This window comes from Mytilus edulis, chromosome 1 (genome assembly GCF_963676685.1).
Source record: "Mytilus edulis chromosome 1, xbMytEdul2.2, whole genome shotgun sequence".
Classification (NCBI taxonomy): domain Eukaryota; kingdom Metazoa; phylum Mollusca; class Bivalvia; order Mytilida; family Mytilidae; genus Mytilus; species Mytilus edulis.
The window spans coordinates 28,056,738-28,072,361 of record NC_092344.1 but is presented as its reverse complement, the minus strand read 5'-3'; the positions used below and the strand labels follow the sequence as shown (position 1 = coordinate 28,072,361).

Sequence of the window (15,624 nt, the reverse complement as noted above, 5' to 3'; positions counted from 1 at the left end):
TGGTTCGAAGTTAACTTATATAAAAAGCGGACCTGTTTCCAAGTAAGCTTAATGACAGACATGAAAACAGTCCTAGGACCAAGTCCGCTTTTCAAGTTAACTATATTTTGGTCCTAGGACTAGTCAGAACAGTCGTCCCAAGTCAGGAGCCTCTGGCCTTTGTTAGTCTTGTATTATTTTAATTTTAGTTTCTTGTGTACAATTTGGAAATTAGTATGGCGTTCATTATCACTGAACTAGTATATATTTGTTTAGGGGCCAGCTGAAGGACGCCTCCGGGTGCGGGAATTTCTCGCTACATTGAAGACCTGTTGGTGACCTTCTGCTGTTGTTTTTTATTTGGTCGGGTTGTTGTCTCTTTGACACATTCCCCATTTCCATTCTCAATTTTATAAATCCGGTCACAGCTTAACTTTGACCAGTCCAAATGATTGGTTATCAAGTAAACTTGCTGTACAGTTTAGGACTGCACCTATCTGTATTTCAGTTCGGAAACTGTTTTAAAAATGATAAAACATCTTAATCTAATTGTGTTACTTATGTATGTTGTATAAATCTATATTTAGTGAAAATAAAAAAAAATGATTTTTTTAATAATATTCATTTGTTAATTACATCAGATAGAGCTAAACATATATAACTGTAAAGTACACATACATGTGTTTATGAAAAGTGTCAACAAAGGGATGTGCTTTGTAAATAACTATCAGAACCGTTTCGTCAGAAATTTCGACACATCAAAGTGGCACATTTGTGTATTATAGCATAATTAGTGGCACATATCAGAAATGGGATCAAACCAGGGTCAACTTTCCGAGTGAAATCAAGTAAAATTAGAAGAAGAAAAAAATATGATAAATTGTCTTTTATCGAAATTTCGCATACTTCAAATTATACAAAATAGTTTGGACCATAATCTATTAAACACCTCCATAGTAATTTTTTTTACAGATATTCGAAAATACCTAGAAAATCATAACATACATGTGCGATAAAAGCACCGTAAGCATTGATATTTAAATTGAAGATCTACTTAAATACTCCGTCTATAATGGTAAAGTGAATAATTAAAATAAACTCATTCAAGCAAAGAATGTATCTGTATGATTGAAACTTTAAATGTGTATACCGTGTTTGTAAAGTCATCTACAAACATATGCAAGTGGCAAAAGACTTATTCGAACTTGAAACACGTATGTATCAGGTAAGCACTGACCATCGATGTGAATAGCAAAACTTTTTAGTTTCTTGTGTATAATTCGGAGTTTAGTATGATGTCCATTATCACTGTACTATTATGCATAATTTTAGGGGCCAGCTGAAGGACACCTACGGGTGCGGGAATTCTCGCTACATTGAAGACCCATTGGTTGCCTTCGGCTGTTGTCTGCTCTATGGTCGGGTGGTTGTCGCTTTGACATATTCACCATTTCCTTTCTCAATTTTATTTGTTAAAAGTAAGTGTTTGTTATTAACAATTCTGTCTTAACTAATGGGAAACACACACTGACATTAAATCATTTAGTAAGGCTTTTTTAGAAAAATTATATACCGGATAAATTTTGTTTGTACAATCATTTGAACTGTTGTTATTTTTTTTTTGCAAGAAATACAACACAAAAGTATTTCAGGAAAAAAATCTGAAAAATACCCTTTTATGAAACTATATAAAAAAAGCGGTGTGTTATAACTAAGATAACCTTTTAAAATATGCTATCTTGGTTGTAACATATGTGAAAAATCAATATGGTTTCGCTAAAGATTTTACACCTAAATGAAGAAATTTAAATATTGAGACCGTACAAAAAAAATAAAGCAATTTATCTGATTTTGTTTTGAAGCTGAAGACAGTGTATTGCACTTGTTTAGTTGATTTCATGTTTGTATTTCGATTTGTTTTACATGATACAAAAATGTATGTATGCAAATATAGCGCTACCCTGATTCGAACAAATTTGATTCAATGTAGTAGTTCATTCTTTCAAAGTTAATGTTGATATTTTAGATCTGTTGATATTATATATGAACACGGATACTGTGTTATGCAAAATTCTCCATCCGTACTGCATGCTACTATTGCTTTGCTCCTGACTCGAGGTGTCTTAGTGTAATTGCTAACTTGAGTCCTGGTTCTAACGGATTTCTGTAAAATGTGTTATGCTTTTCTTTGCGAGGGCTGACTCGCTAAAACATCTGCTCCAACAACTCTGGAGGTATTTAAAGAAATTGTACAAAAGACTGTCGATCCTAGAGCCTAAGTTTGGTCAAGATATGGTCACAAATACCACGACTGTGTCATCTTCCTTGAATAAGATATGATCTTGTCCACCATCCACTTTGTCTTCTTCTCTCCTTCTCCTTTTTGACAGCTAGTAGGTTTATATTTGCAACATATAAGTTCAGTTTGTCCTAAATAGAAGCTGTTTGATAGTAAAGATGTGCTCTTACTCCAAGATCCATTACGAATGATTAACCTGACATGCTAATACTTGGCATTTCTGACGCGATATTTTCAATTGAGATTCATTCGTAATCAGTCACCTATGTTATTTAAATGATTTTAGTGTAAACAAATGTATGCAAATAATGTAGTTGTTTTACTAAGTTTGATTAAGTGCAAAAGAAATCAGATACCTGCCAAAAACAAAATCTGAATTACGAATTGGAATCAGGATTACTTTGTTGCAAAAATGAGTCCTGGAGCCTATGACATTATAAAGGAAGAGATCTATGAAATTTTATATAATTTTGAGGAATACAAATCATATTCAGTTGTACAAAAACAAGATGGCGTGGAAAATGCAGGGTTTAATGTTGACTCCTGTTATAGAAAAAAATGAACTTGCTGCCACTATGCTGAAATGTACTATCAATCTCTATCACACCAGCTGTTTAATGTATGTAAAAGGTAAAATAGTGGACCTATTTTTTAAAGATATACTTAATGGATTATGCGAAAAAGAATTTCTCAAAAAAAGTATCCAATCGTATTTCGCACAGATGAAAAATTACACTTCTAAAGTAGTACAGATGTCTATAACCAACAACGGAATTATTCCGGAATGACAGCAGACTGATAATTTCAAAAGAATGAATATCAGCCAAAACAAAGGCTTCATAAGACAAAGTCTAGATACAAAATATTCAAAATCGGACAAAACTATCTGTTGAAAATATGTAGATAATAGAAATAGTTGTCATAGGTGTGATTTTTGATACCATTATGATTTTGCAAACATCACGAATAACATAGGCAATGAAGCATTGAAAAATATTGAATATTCATGCCGTTGATATGTTATATGAAAAAAGAAATCGTTTAGAATGTTATGCTAATGATGAATTCAAACATGATGAAGCACTCCAAACATTAGAGGATCTCAAATCAAATTGTACGAAATACCATCAACAAAACTCAGATAGCTCAGAGCAAAATAAAGATACACACATAGACACTGGCGATACAGTACAGAGTACTAAACAACTGAAAATGAAAACTTCACATTAAATGAGGTTAATAACAATACAGCTCAATATGATTCAGAAAAAGAAACACTTATAATATCAGTTATGTAAACCAAACCAAACATAAAAAAAATCAAGTATTTAATTAGAGGATAACACAACTGGGCAACCAAATGAGAATAATAAAAATAAACGAAAAAGCAATAGTACAAACGGATGAGAAGAGAAAATGAACATAATCCAATCCAGGAAGACAAAGATCTGATTAAGAATAAATAAAAGTGACAGAAAAAACAAGGATACTTAACTTAGAAAATGAAATTAAGCATATGAAAACTATCATTGATGCTATTCAATCTGAAAAGCAAACGTAAAATCAAATCAGACATCAAATGAGAATGCACATGGGAGATACCATCACCAACAAGAACACAGATTAACATCGAAGACATGCTTCTTAGGCATCGGCTAATTGCGATTGAAACTCAAATGATGCAAAATATGTGTATTAAAACTGTTAAAACAACTCAAACTGCACTACAAGCAAAACAGCATCCTCTTGTTTTAAATTACCACAAATGTACACAGGACAAGGGCTAGTAAACCCACACGTTGCGCATCAGTGACATGTATGCTAGTGTATAGTTTTCAAATAAAATCTAATAGTTTGTATTCATTAAAAAGTGGAGGATGGACCTAGAATATTATATTTTGATAATATTCTCATAAAGAATTCTAAATCACCCGTATGAAAGCACGACAACAATATAGTATTATGATGTAGTATAAGTAATAAGAGTCTCGTTAACTCAAAATTTCAGATGAATCAGATAAAGTTTAAACCATTAACATGCTAAATACTCTCTATTTCACATGCTAATAAATGATGTTATTTTATCTTTAAGGTGGTATAGGTGTCTTTCGCCATCTTGGATTGTAAAAAACAGAGAATCTAAGGTCCATATTTTCTATCAAATTAGCAAAATTTGATGCAGGAATGCAGATTTGTAATGTGAATTTTCATTTAAAAGAACCAATTTATAAGAATATAACTTATAAATATTAATATTTTTACAAGTGTAGATTATTTTTGGTTGTTTTTTTAATAATTTCAAATTGACAATTTAAGGGGAGGTAACTCTAAAACAGTGCATTTTCTGAAGGACTCTACATAAAATTTTCCTATTTTGTCTTTTAGCCGGAAAAAACGTACGGTGACCCTATCTTTTCTTTTGATATTCTCAAAGCATTGTCTGAAAGCAATCTTTTCCTAATTTATTTTACAATTCTATCATTTTGTTTAGTTTCTATTCACAAAATGTTGTTTTTTTCCTGTATAATCCATACAAAATTTGTCATTTTGTCACAACCTGTAGCTTGAGAAAATGCGCGGTGACCTATAATTTTTATAACAATTTTGAACATGTATCAATAGATACTACATTTTGACAAAGTATGAACAAATTCTATCATTTTTATTTTAGACTCCCATACCACCTTAAGTCGTTTTTTTATTTGTTTTAATTCTTTTTTTTTTTATCTTATTTTCTTTTTTACTTGACATGAATATCGTTATATTGTAATCCGTTGTATTTTAAAAGAGGACCGATATTCTTATTGCAGAAAACGATTTTTATATTAGATATATAATTTTATATAATGTTTATCATACTGAGCAAATGCTGAGTAAAGTCATATTTTTAAACAATATTTAACGAAAGAGATATGTTTTAGATTTCAGGCAATGAATATATTTTAAGAAGTCAAGACCAATTCTAATTCATATATACTGTAAGCCCAAGCTGCTTTCTTAAGTTATTAAGGCATACATACGTTTAAAAAAATTAAATAAAATGAATACACCATAATCTCCCGATGTAAAATTGATTCTAAATTATACCCATATAAGGATCTTTTATTTTTATAATGCTATTGCCATTGATATACATATACACACACATGTAAATGAGATAAGCTTGTAATATAAACAAAATAAAATTACTTTGAAAGTCATAACAACAACTAAACAATATATACTAGAACCAATCCACATAGTGTGCTGTAAAAATGAAAACAAACAAAAAAATATATAAAAAATGACCCTTATACTCTAATAATATTAGAAGTTTTCCTGGCCATAGGAAGCTTATAGAAAGAAGAAGAAGAATTACACTTAACAACTAAATTATTTTCATTTACCTGTTTACATTATTGTATTTGGTGGCTTTTTGTTTAAGGCTATTGTTGATTTTTTTTAAATTGTTTAGGAATATACTTCCGTTGCCTTTATTTATTCAATCCATTATTTTATTCATTTTGAATTTACAGTGTATCATACATCAAATCTGTTCGTTCAGTGTATGATCACTTGTGTTAGTATGTCATACCCCATCTTCTTATATCTATAAACTGATGTGAAAAGTAATGAAGGTCAACATATCAGACGAAGATACAGTCTTTAGCTTAATGATTTTTTTCGGATAGGTAGGACGCTCATTCGCAATAGGCATTAGAGGACTTTTTTTGACGTACAATAGACAGTTTATTAACCTTTATTTTAATTAAGGGTGAGGAGATTGCTAGGTCAATCCCCGCTTGATTCCATATAAACGGGATTTATAAGTGTTACGAACTTCACTTAAAACAAAATCGTTTACGATATTATGAAGCTTAAATTTGGTTTGTTTTGTTTACATTAATATTGATTGCAGATTAACCTTGTTGTGGTAAATTGTGCACCATTATCATTTATACAACACACAACTTTCAACTTTATATTCCGTTCACTTTTCGGTAGGAGACAACATCAAAAGATCAATGAAGGATACAAAACTTAATTCAAATAGTTTGGGGGGAAAGGGGGGGGGGGGAAGGGGGTTTTGTTTATCCAACATCGATTTTATATATATCCTTAGTGGTCAATCAATGTTTCCCAAATTATATTAGGAAGGGGGGAGGGGTCAGTGAAAACACTATGTAAATTAAGTTTTTTTTGTATCCTACATTGCACTTTGGATGTCGACCCTAAAGTGAATGAGATTTATTGTCAGTATAAAATCAGAGAATAAGCAGGCGAAGGATGGATACCGATATCGATGGTTTGTTTTATTTACACACGAAACAAATTGAGAATTATATGCTTGAACAAATGTAACATTTTGCATTGTGTTTGAAAAGACAATTTTTCTTACATTTTAGAGAACGGCTCCCATGTATACATAAAAAATATTATCTTTACATGTTGGTTCTGTTTAGCAAGGACAATATAATTTATAAATTGGCAAGAACATATTCTATTAGTAACAAAGATTTGAAATATCAACAATAAATAGTTATCATTTCCCTACTAAAATAGCAAACGAAAAGTACAACAGGCTATATATGGGTTGTGCATAATAAGGATAAAATAGTCCTATGTGAATAAATCCCTAGACAACTAGCTTCAACGACTGTTATTATACTTGCTGTATACCTCTTTATGCCTATTATTCGCATATGTATCATGTTGTGTCAATGGTACCGATGGCATATGAAGATGCTCTCTTTTTCAGATTTTACCATCTTGGCGTTTTATGCCTTGCCATACGGTAACGGGTTTGTTAATTGTTGAAGAAATAATAAGCAATGCTAATGTATGTAATTTTTATAGCGTTTACTAGAGGCACATCAAGTTAGAGTACAAACACAACACATTTATATTTTTGTCATTTATCAAATGGACATGATTCTAGTACGATTAAAGTGATGCCTGTCAAATTTAAAGTTGATGCCAAACAAAATGTTTAGGTATGAACCCTACGAAGTGTTCATTTTTCCATCAAGATGTACGAACGTACAGACGGGGAAGGATACAAACTCAATAAAACAACTGTTTTGTATGTAGTGTAATAGTCTAAGAGTTAGTCATTGTCCTCGAAATAACATAAAAAATGTTGTGCACGCTGTAACAATCCCGCTACGCGCGTTACTCTGTGTGCACCAATTTTTTTATGTTATTTCTTCATAGACAGAAAAAATATGACAGTCATTCCTTAAATAGATGTATCGATACATATATGACACCGATGAGGTTTGTAGATAATGCATAGAAAGTAAACAAAGACAAAACGCAGACAGTAGGTTCCACAACAAACAAGCTTTAATACAGTTATGAAAGCATTCACAGATACTGACAGCAATTTTAATGAATAAAACAATTAATTAAGACTATTTCGTATATTTCACATTGTTAATAATCTGTTAATACAACTTCGAATGTTAGAAATTGATGAGGAAAATTCAAAATGTTTAAGATTTTTAGGAGATAAAATCACTCATATTTTATACTTTTTCAGAATATTAAGAATCGAATTCAGATACATTCACACAAATATATGTCCTTTCATTATCTTATGACTTTGTAGTTATATGTGCAACAGCAACATTACTTTTGAACAAAATGAATAATTATAAGTCCTTATATTGTAGATATATTGTTACTGAATATATGCCATAATACAATAGAAGAACAGAGACGATGCAAAGAATTTCAAGAGGTTGTGCTATTGTCTTTGTATTTGGTGCTTTTATTATATTCTTATTTTATTTTAATACTTTTCAAGATACCAGAAAATATGCGTCGAATAATACAAATGGACAGAAACCTGAATTTCATTATATTGATATTGCTAAAAAAAACAATATCAATCGCTGGAACACAAAAGAAAAATCCAAGGAATCAAAAGATATCGTAAAAGGAAAAGGAAATTACAAACTCAAAAATAAGAATGGAGTGAAAAAAGATATTATTAGTTGGTCACAATATGGACAGGATCAGGTCATTGATAAGTTGTTTGATAAAAAACAAAATGGATTTTTTGTAGAAATAGGAGGTTATGATGGGGAATCGTTTTCCAATACTTTGTTTTTTGAAAAAATACGAAATTGGAATGGCTTGCTTGTCGAAGCCAGTCCATTTCTGTATGATATCATGTTGAAAAAAGACAGGAAATGTTATATGGTGAATGCCTGTATAAGTACAAGTCTGCCAACAATGACATTTGTGTTAGCTGGAGCAATAACAAGTGCTAAAGAAACACTAACAGATATGCATCGTAAACGTATAGACAGGGAGAGAATAACATATGGTAAACATGGAAACTGGGCAAACACCAACGACACGGCTAAGGTGACTTGCGTTCCACTTCTTCGGCTATTGAAGACTTTAGGGCGCACTAATATCGATTACTTTTCTCTAGATGTAGAAGGTGCAGAAATGCACATTTTGAATTCAATTGAATGGACAGATTTAAATATTGACGTCTTTACGATAGAAACTGATCAACATCGTGATCAAATTATCTCGTTTATGAAGCAAAAAGGCTATAGATGGATTCAAAAACTTAGAGGTGATGACATTTTTAGAAAACAATAGGTAATTCGTAATAGATATCTTTATTCACAAACCGTACTTTTAAGATTGCCATGCCAGGATGCTCTGATATTATATGTTGATATATTCCGTATTTGGCAGCAGTTTATTTTTATTGCTTATGACCTAACAGTTAAATACTGACCACACATAACATAAAGTAAACGTCAGTTAGCTCAATGTGCATATATTTCATTTGCTTACTTCAATTACCGCGTTAATTAGTAAAAGAGCGTTTCTTATATTTACATTAGCGCGCATAAAACGGAAATTTTGAATGTCTAATCCAGAAAAGTCGAATTTACTGTGTTTCTATTTACTCAGTAGATAACGATCATTCATTTCAGGTTACACACCTTTATTGGTACATTCACTCTGACATATACCACATACACAGTTCAGTTGCCTCATTTCTGGACTCCCATCTAGGAACTCACAATTTGAATCAATTTAGAACAAAACTTTAAGACAAAAGAAGTTATTTTAGCATCACGATTGTGATTTTCTTTTCTGTGTAGCAACATTCTAGATTGCCTGCATATGAATTATATGTTCAATTTCATACTAGTGATTGTGTTTCTTCTGATGATTTCCTTGAGAGATGATTGCAGCTTATACGAAAGCTATAAAACAAGAGGTCGAAGTGTTGAAGTTGAAAACATACCGTCAAGAATTTACAAACGTCATCATGACCGTTATGGTCGAAAACAGAATTTTGTCTTCCTTTTCTACGATTGACACACAATGAATCAGACTTAAACTTTTGGAGTGTCAAAAATAAGTACCTAATTGCATGCTTACAATGGTGAATTTGAATCTGTTCAAAGTTTTAATTTTCCTACACTATTTACCACGTTGTTTTGTGTTCTTATTAAGATAGAATCTCAAACCTAATTGAATCGGCATTTAAAAATTCAGTATTCGAACATAAACGTTCAAGCTCTTTTAGGTCATGTTAAGTTACAATAAACAAAAAAAACAATATCAATAGGACATGCTTTGTTACAATAACTACTAGCGTTTCCCCTATCACACAAAAAGGGCATGGTAACTTAATTGCAAAAGGGCATCTAGAGCGCGCAAAAATGTATTTAAAGGGCACCTAGAGTGTATGGAAAATTCACAAAAAGGCATCATCAGTATGATGCAGAAAACAAAAAAGGAACAGGTAACCAGTTCAATAATCACTATATGGAAGATTAGTTGTATTTTAACCTTATTTAGAAATAATTGTACGTGTTCTTGATGTTGGTTGGAAGTTATCTAATCTCATTTAAATTGTTACGAAAAAATGTATTTGTTTTAAGTTCACACCAAGGTGTCCCTAAGTAAGGAGTTTTGAAAATATAAAAAGTTGAACAGGAGATGATATATTAATACAACAATGCATTGCAGACGGTATTAACAGTTACTTTTTTTCTCTCAATAATTGATGAGGATAAAAACATTTGTTAAGAGCTCCTATATAAGGAGGATTATAGATACAAGAAGTAAAACAGGAAGTGGTGCAATCATAAACGGATACCATGTGGACATTTTCATTCTGTATTAAATATCTAGTATTTGTTTAATTATCTTTAATTCCATAATTAGCAGTAAACAATCATCAAAAGAGGTAATAAAACTGCCAAAGGCATAAGGTATTTAACGTTATCCCATTGTCAGTAAATTAGAGTGTTACACAATCAGATAACATTTTTACCGGAAATGCATGCCGATAGGCACGACATTTTGAAATTTAATTTTGAAATGTTTTCTATTTAGAGCATTTTCGAGACAATGACGTCTTCCAAAGAAGTGACAAAAGGGCATGGCGTCATATAACCATGAAATGGCGTCTATCCATGATAAACATGGTTGGGGAAACACTTATACCCTTGAATTTTTACAAGATAACTTTTGTGTTTGTTTTGGATATTCCGTATATCATCAAAATATCGGAATTCCAATAAGGACTAACATGCACCACATATTGCGGGCCTGTTTCTGTAATGTTATGAGTTACAATTAAAATCAGCAAAGACCCATCAAAACAACATCTTCATAACAAAACAATAGTACTTTTACATATTTAGATGGTATATTGGCTCACAATAATGATGACTTCAGTATGTACACTAAAGAGATTAACTTAGAATAAAGCTAATTCTAACAATGAACACTGCTCTTTCCTAAATCTTGATATATATATATATATATATATATCATTAACAGGAAGCTAAATACCAACATTTATGAAAAAAGAGAAAAAAATTTTCATTTCCTATTGTTAATCATCCATTTTTAGTTGGTGGTGTTCCCTTGTCACCATCTTATGGTTTTTATATATCTTAACTTTTCGATTCGCTCGTGTATTTAACAACGTATTATAGTTTAGCGAAAGATATATGTGTATTTAACTTACTGAAAATGATTACACCAGTGTTTTCGATATCATAAATTAGTCAAAACATTTACTAAATTTTATCACTGGGACATCATTCGTAAATATATGTCAACATGCAGACATCTTATACGTTTAGGTATCTCACATCCAATCTTTGGTGGTAATTTTACAAAGCACAAACATGTCGGCATTTACCTCAAAAGCTAGTAATTTCTTTATACAGACTTATGAAGAAGGGATATTATTAGTTACATAGTGTGCTAGTGACCTAATACGGTATATATGGGGTCAGTAAATTCCATATGGGATGAGAGCGAAGCTCGAATCCCCATATGGAATTTACTGACCCCATATATACCGTATTACGTCACTAGCACACTATGTAACGAATTTATCTTACCGACTATCTTAGCGTGTGAAATTAAAACTAGTGATTCTCAAAATGAGCAAGTATTCAATACTGTTAGCATTAAGAAAATACTTCCATTGATCCTACAAAAAACAGATGCTAACAATAACGACTTGTAAGGTTTAAATGTGTTTTATGAATTTATTTCAATCTTAATCATCAATTTCGTCGTCTTTTGGAACTTTTAAGCTTTTTTCTCAGTACCGTTTTGTTTTTATAAAGGGACATAACACCATTACTAACCGTGTATGAAATAAGCCCCGCCCCCTTCTTACCTAATATGGAATATAAAGGGACGTAACTCCACTACTAACCGTGTATGAGATAAGCCCCGCCTCCCTACTAACCTAATATCAAATATACACGGTTTGCACGCGGATGCTTTTAACCAATCGTATTCCTGGAAATGTATAGGAGGTAAGATAAAGTACGATACTGTTGTCGGGTAATTAAAAATGGCATACTTTAACATTATTCACTTACAGGGTCTTTGGATCGTAAATATACACATTTATTCTATACTAGTTTTGGCATGATGTTATGTTCTTCTCGTATGTGTTATGATGGTATTATGCTAAATACCTAACGGGAGGGATTGTTCTTGATATTCATATGAAGAAGACTTAATCTTTCAATCAGTTTAATTTAGTTCTGGAGCTGGCATGTCAGTAACTGCTATAGTAGTCGTTTGTTAAGTCATGTATCATTGTCAATTTGATTGTTACCTTTTCTGACATCGGACTCGGAATTATTTTAAACTGAGTTGTACTGTGCATATTGCTGTGTTTTTGTTGTTTCTACATTTGCTAGATGTATAGGAGAGGGTTGAGACCTAAAAAACATGTTTAAATCCGCCGCATGTTTGCGCCCCTACCAAGTCAGGAGCCTCTGGTCTCAGCTAGTCTTGTATGATTTTTAATTTTCGTTTCTTTTCTGTAATTCAGAGTTTAGTATAACGTCCATTATCACTGGTCAAGTACATATTTCAAATCAACAATCGACAACTCCTGAATATCGGATTCCTGACTAAGGACAGGTGCAAACAAATGCAGCGGTTTTATATGTTTTCAACTTTCACCCATTCCAGAAACAATAGTATAATAACAAAGCAAAGACAGACAGACTATAAAATACATTTGTATCTGTATATGACAGAATGTAAATACAAAATCAATAAAATAAGGGGTGATGTGTTAAACAATATCAAAAAGACAACTATAACCTTGAACAAAATGCCGCATAAATAGAATTGTTTATACAGGTAAATGAAAATAATGTTGTTGTAAGTATCATGAGTATTAAGTATAAATGGTGAACGGAAATATTTTTTTACAAAATTCATAGTACGAGTACAGAAGGTACCATGTATAGTCTTGCCAACAACATTAAATAATAAAACAAACATTTCAAATGGAATCAACAGGTCAAATTAATACGAAAGTACTCGCACTTTTCGAGGAGAAAATTTAAAACTTGGACCGTATTTTCAATCTGCAGTATTTATATGAAGTTTGGACTCCACTCCTAGGCGTCGTTGTAGTCGCGACCGCCATTATAACATGTACAACCGTGATCTTTTTGAATAAGATATACATCAATTGCCAAGATCGCTTATCATTTGAATTTAAACACAAAAATATGAAGTCGTACTTGACCTCGGCCAATGATAAGTGCTATGAATAATAAAGTAATTAGATAAGGAATTTATGTGTATTACCGGCCAGGTGTTGTGTCCTTAAAATGAAACTGTATTTGATACGTAACACACAGGCTAGAACATAATGAATTATATACGAATACTTATCCAAGGTTACATTTCGATTATAATCATTTGGTAATTATAATATAGTTTATTAAAACGCATACTTACATACAAATAAATATTCTTGTTTAGTCGAATGTAATATATCCAGGTGCAATTTTATCAAATCATAGAACTTTCTGCGGTCAGACTTATAATGAGACCGTCTTAAAACTTAACAATTCTCTAATCCAACGGTCAAACTGAGACGAGAGTTTTTGCTTTTTAGTTTGACTCACGTATAATGCTCAAATTTGTTTTTCAGCAAGAACTGCAGCCAGGAATAAAATGTTTTACAAGCCTTAATTATCGAAATAGGAAAACGCCGTATAAAATAACCAAGTATTAAACTAAGTGTTTACTTCATAAGTACCATCGATCAACAGCTGATTTTTTTTAATTATTAATGACACATTGGTCACTTGAGAGGTTAATGGATGCGGCCATGTTTTCTAAGTCAATAACAGTTAACCCGTCTATATTTGAAGGAATTACTCAATAATAAAGAACTGCAATAAATTAGTTTATCCCTTTCCACTTGGCATGTGCTGCCTTAGCCTGATATTTTTCGAAATCTAGAAGGGTGTCTTTTACTTGCAAGAGATATTGCTCTCTCTCTTAACATCGTTTCTCAAGACCGTACTCGCAAATGGTGTCAAGGGAGAGCCGAAAATTCAGTCTCTGAAATTTTCTCCTCGGAACAGGGATCGAACCAGGAACCTTTGAGTAAGTAGTCCGATGTATTAACCACTAAACACTAACTCTACGACTATACCATCATTTGAAGATAGTTGCAATATTAATGACTTATTGAATTCCATAAATTAAAAAAGAATTCCCATGATAATAAATGAAACATTTGGAAGATCTGACAAGTCTTGAATAAATATTTTTGTTACGTATTTAGGTAATGCATTTTTCTATTAATTCAATACATATTATGTCATGCAATGTTGTCGTTAATTTACATTTTTGTTGAAAGTGAAAAAATAGTTATGGAAATGCAGTAATTCATTTAATATGATATGTCGGTGTATAAAGGATACCATGATAACCTGCATGAAAAATCGTTCACTAGCACAGATAAACATGCATTTACTAAAACAAAAATAGAAGAAGCGCCTTTTTTCATGTTACGTTTTCCTCTCATGATTTCCGTGGTATAGAGTTGCTGCTTATATTACAGCTATTAAACCAAGAGGTCGACGTCATGAAGTTAAAAACATTACTACACAAATTTAACGGACGTCATCACGACCATTATGAACTATCTGTTCCTATCGAGGAAACCAGAAATCTGTCATAATTTTCTCCGATTGTCACTCACCAAATAAGACTTATAATCGGGTTTGTAATTACATGAGCATCACAGCGGGTGCCATGTGTGGAGCAGGATCTGTCTACCCCTCAGTCACACCTGAGATCACCTTCCAGTTTCGGTGGGGTTCACGTTGATCAGTCTTTATTTTTCTCTGATATGCTTCGTGTGTCATTATTATCTTTTTCTTTCTTCATTTTTTGCCATGGTGTTTTCATTTTACTTTCGACTTATATGAGATTAAATGTCCCTTTTGGTGTCTTTCGCATTTCTTGTAAGCGTGCGTTTATTAATCGCGTTTACTATTTGTGGAAATTATCAATAAAGGTTTCTTTGCTTTGGAAAACAGTTTTGTATTGTATAGTTTGAATATAAAACTATAAATTTGTTTAAGAACATTCTATACGATTATCACGAACTTAAATATTGTTTATTCAAACCTGTTGTATGTATAATCAGTCTGTATAATACTCTCATATTGTAATTTTCTGTAAACTCTTATCTTTCTAAAATCTCATTAGGTGTAAATATTCCCTGTAGTTTAATGAGGTAGTTGTTTGTCATTCGTGCTTGATTGGTATGCAAAGACATTTGTTAATGTATAGTGTCCAAGTGAACATAAACATTGTAGGTCACCAACGGCAGGCTTACTAAGTATTTGAGTTATTTATATTTTCCTATTCCAAAGAGCAAAGGTTTCATAATGTAAGCCTTCCATTGATGAAATGAAAAGTTTAATGATCACATCAACCTGTTTTTTACAGCTGTAATTTAGGTAAATTATTTTCTGTGTGTATCGATAAGAAGTCCTGATTATTTTCTGTGTGTATTGATG

At 31.8% G+C, this 15,624-nt stretch overlaps 1 long non-coding RNA gene across 1 annotated transcript; it reads left to right on the top strand.

Annotated features, from left to right (window-relative positions):
• The first annotated feature begins 1,113 nt into the window (after window positions 1–1,113).
• LOC139528924 (uncharacterized) lies at window positions 1,114–9,105 on the top strand. The gene is made up of 2 exons (XR_011665727.1): window positions 1,114–1,204; window positions 7,933–9,105. It is a non-coding gene; the product is annotated as an uncharacterized lncRNA (long non-coding RNA).
• Window positions 9,106–15,624: the final 6,519 nt, after the last annotated feature.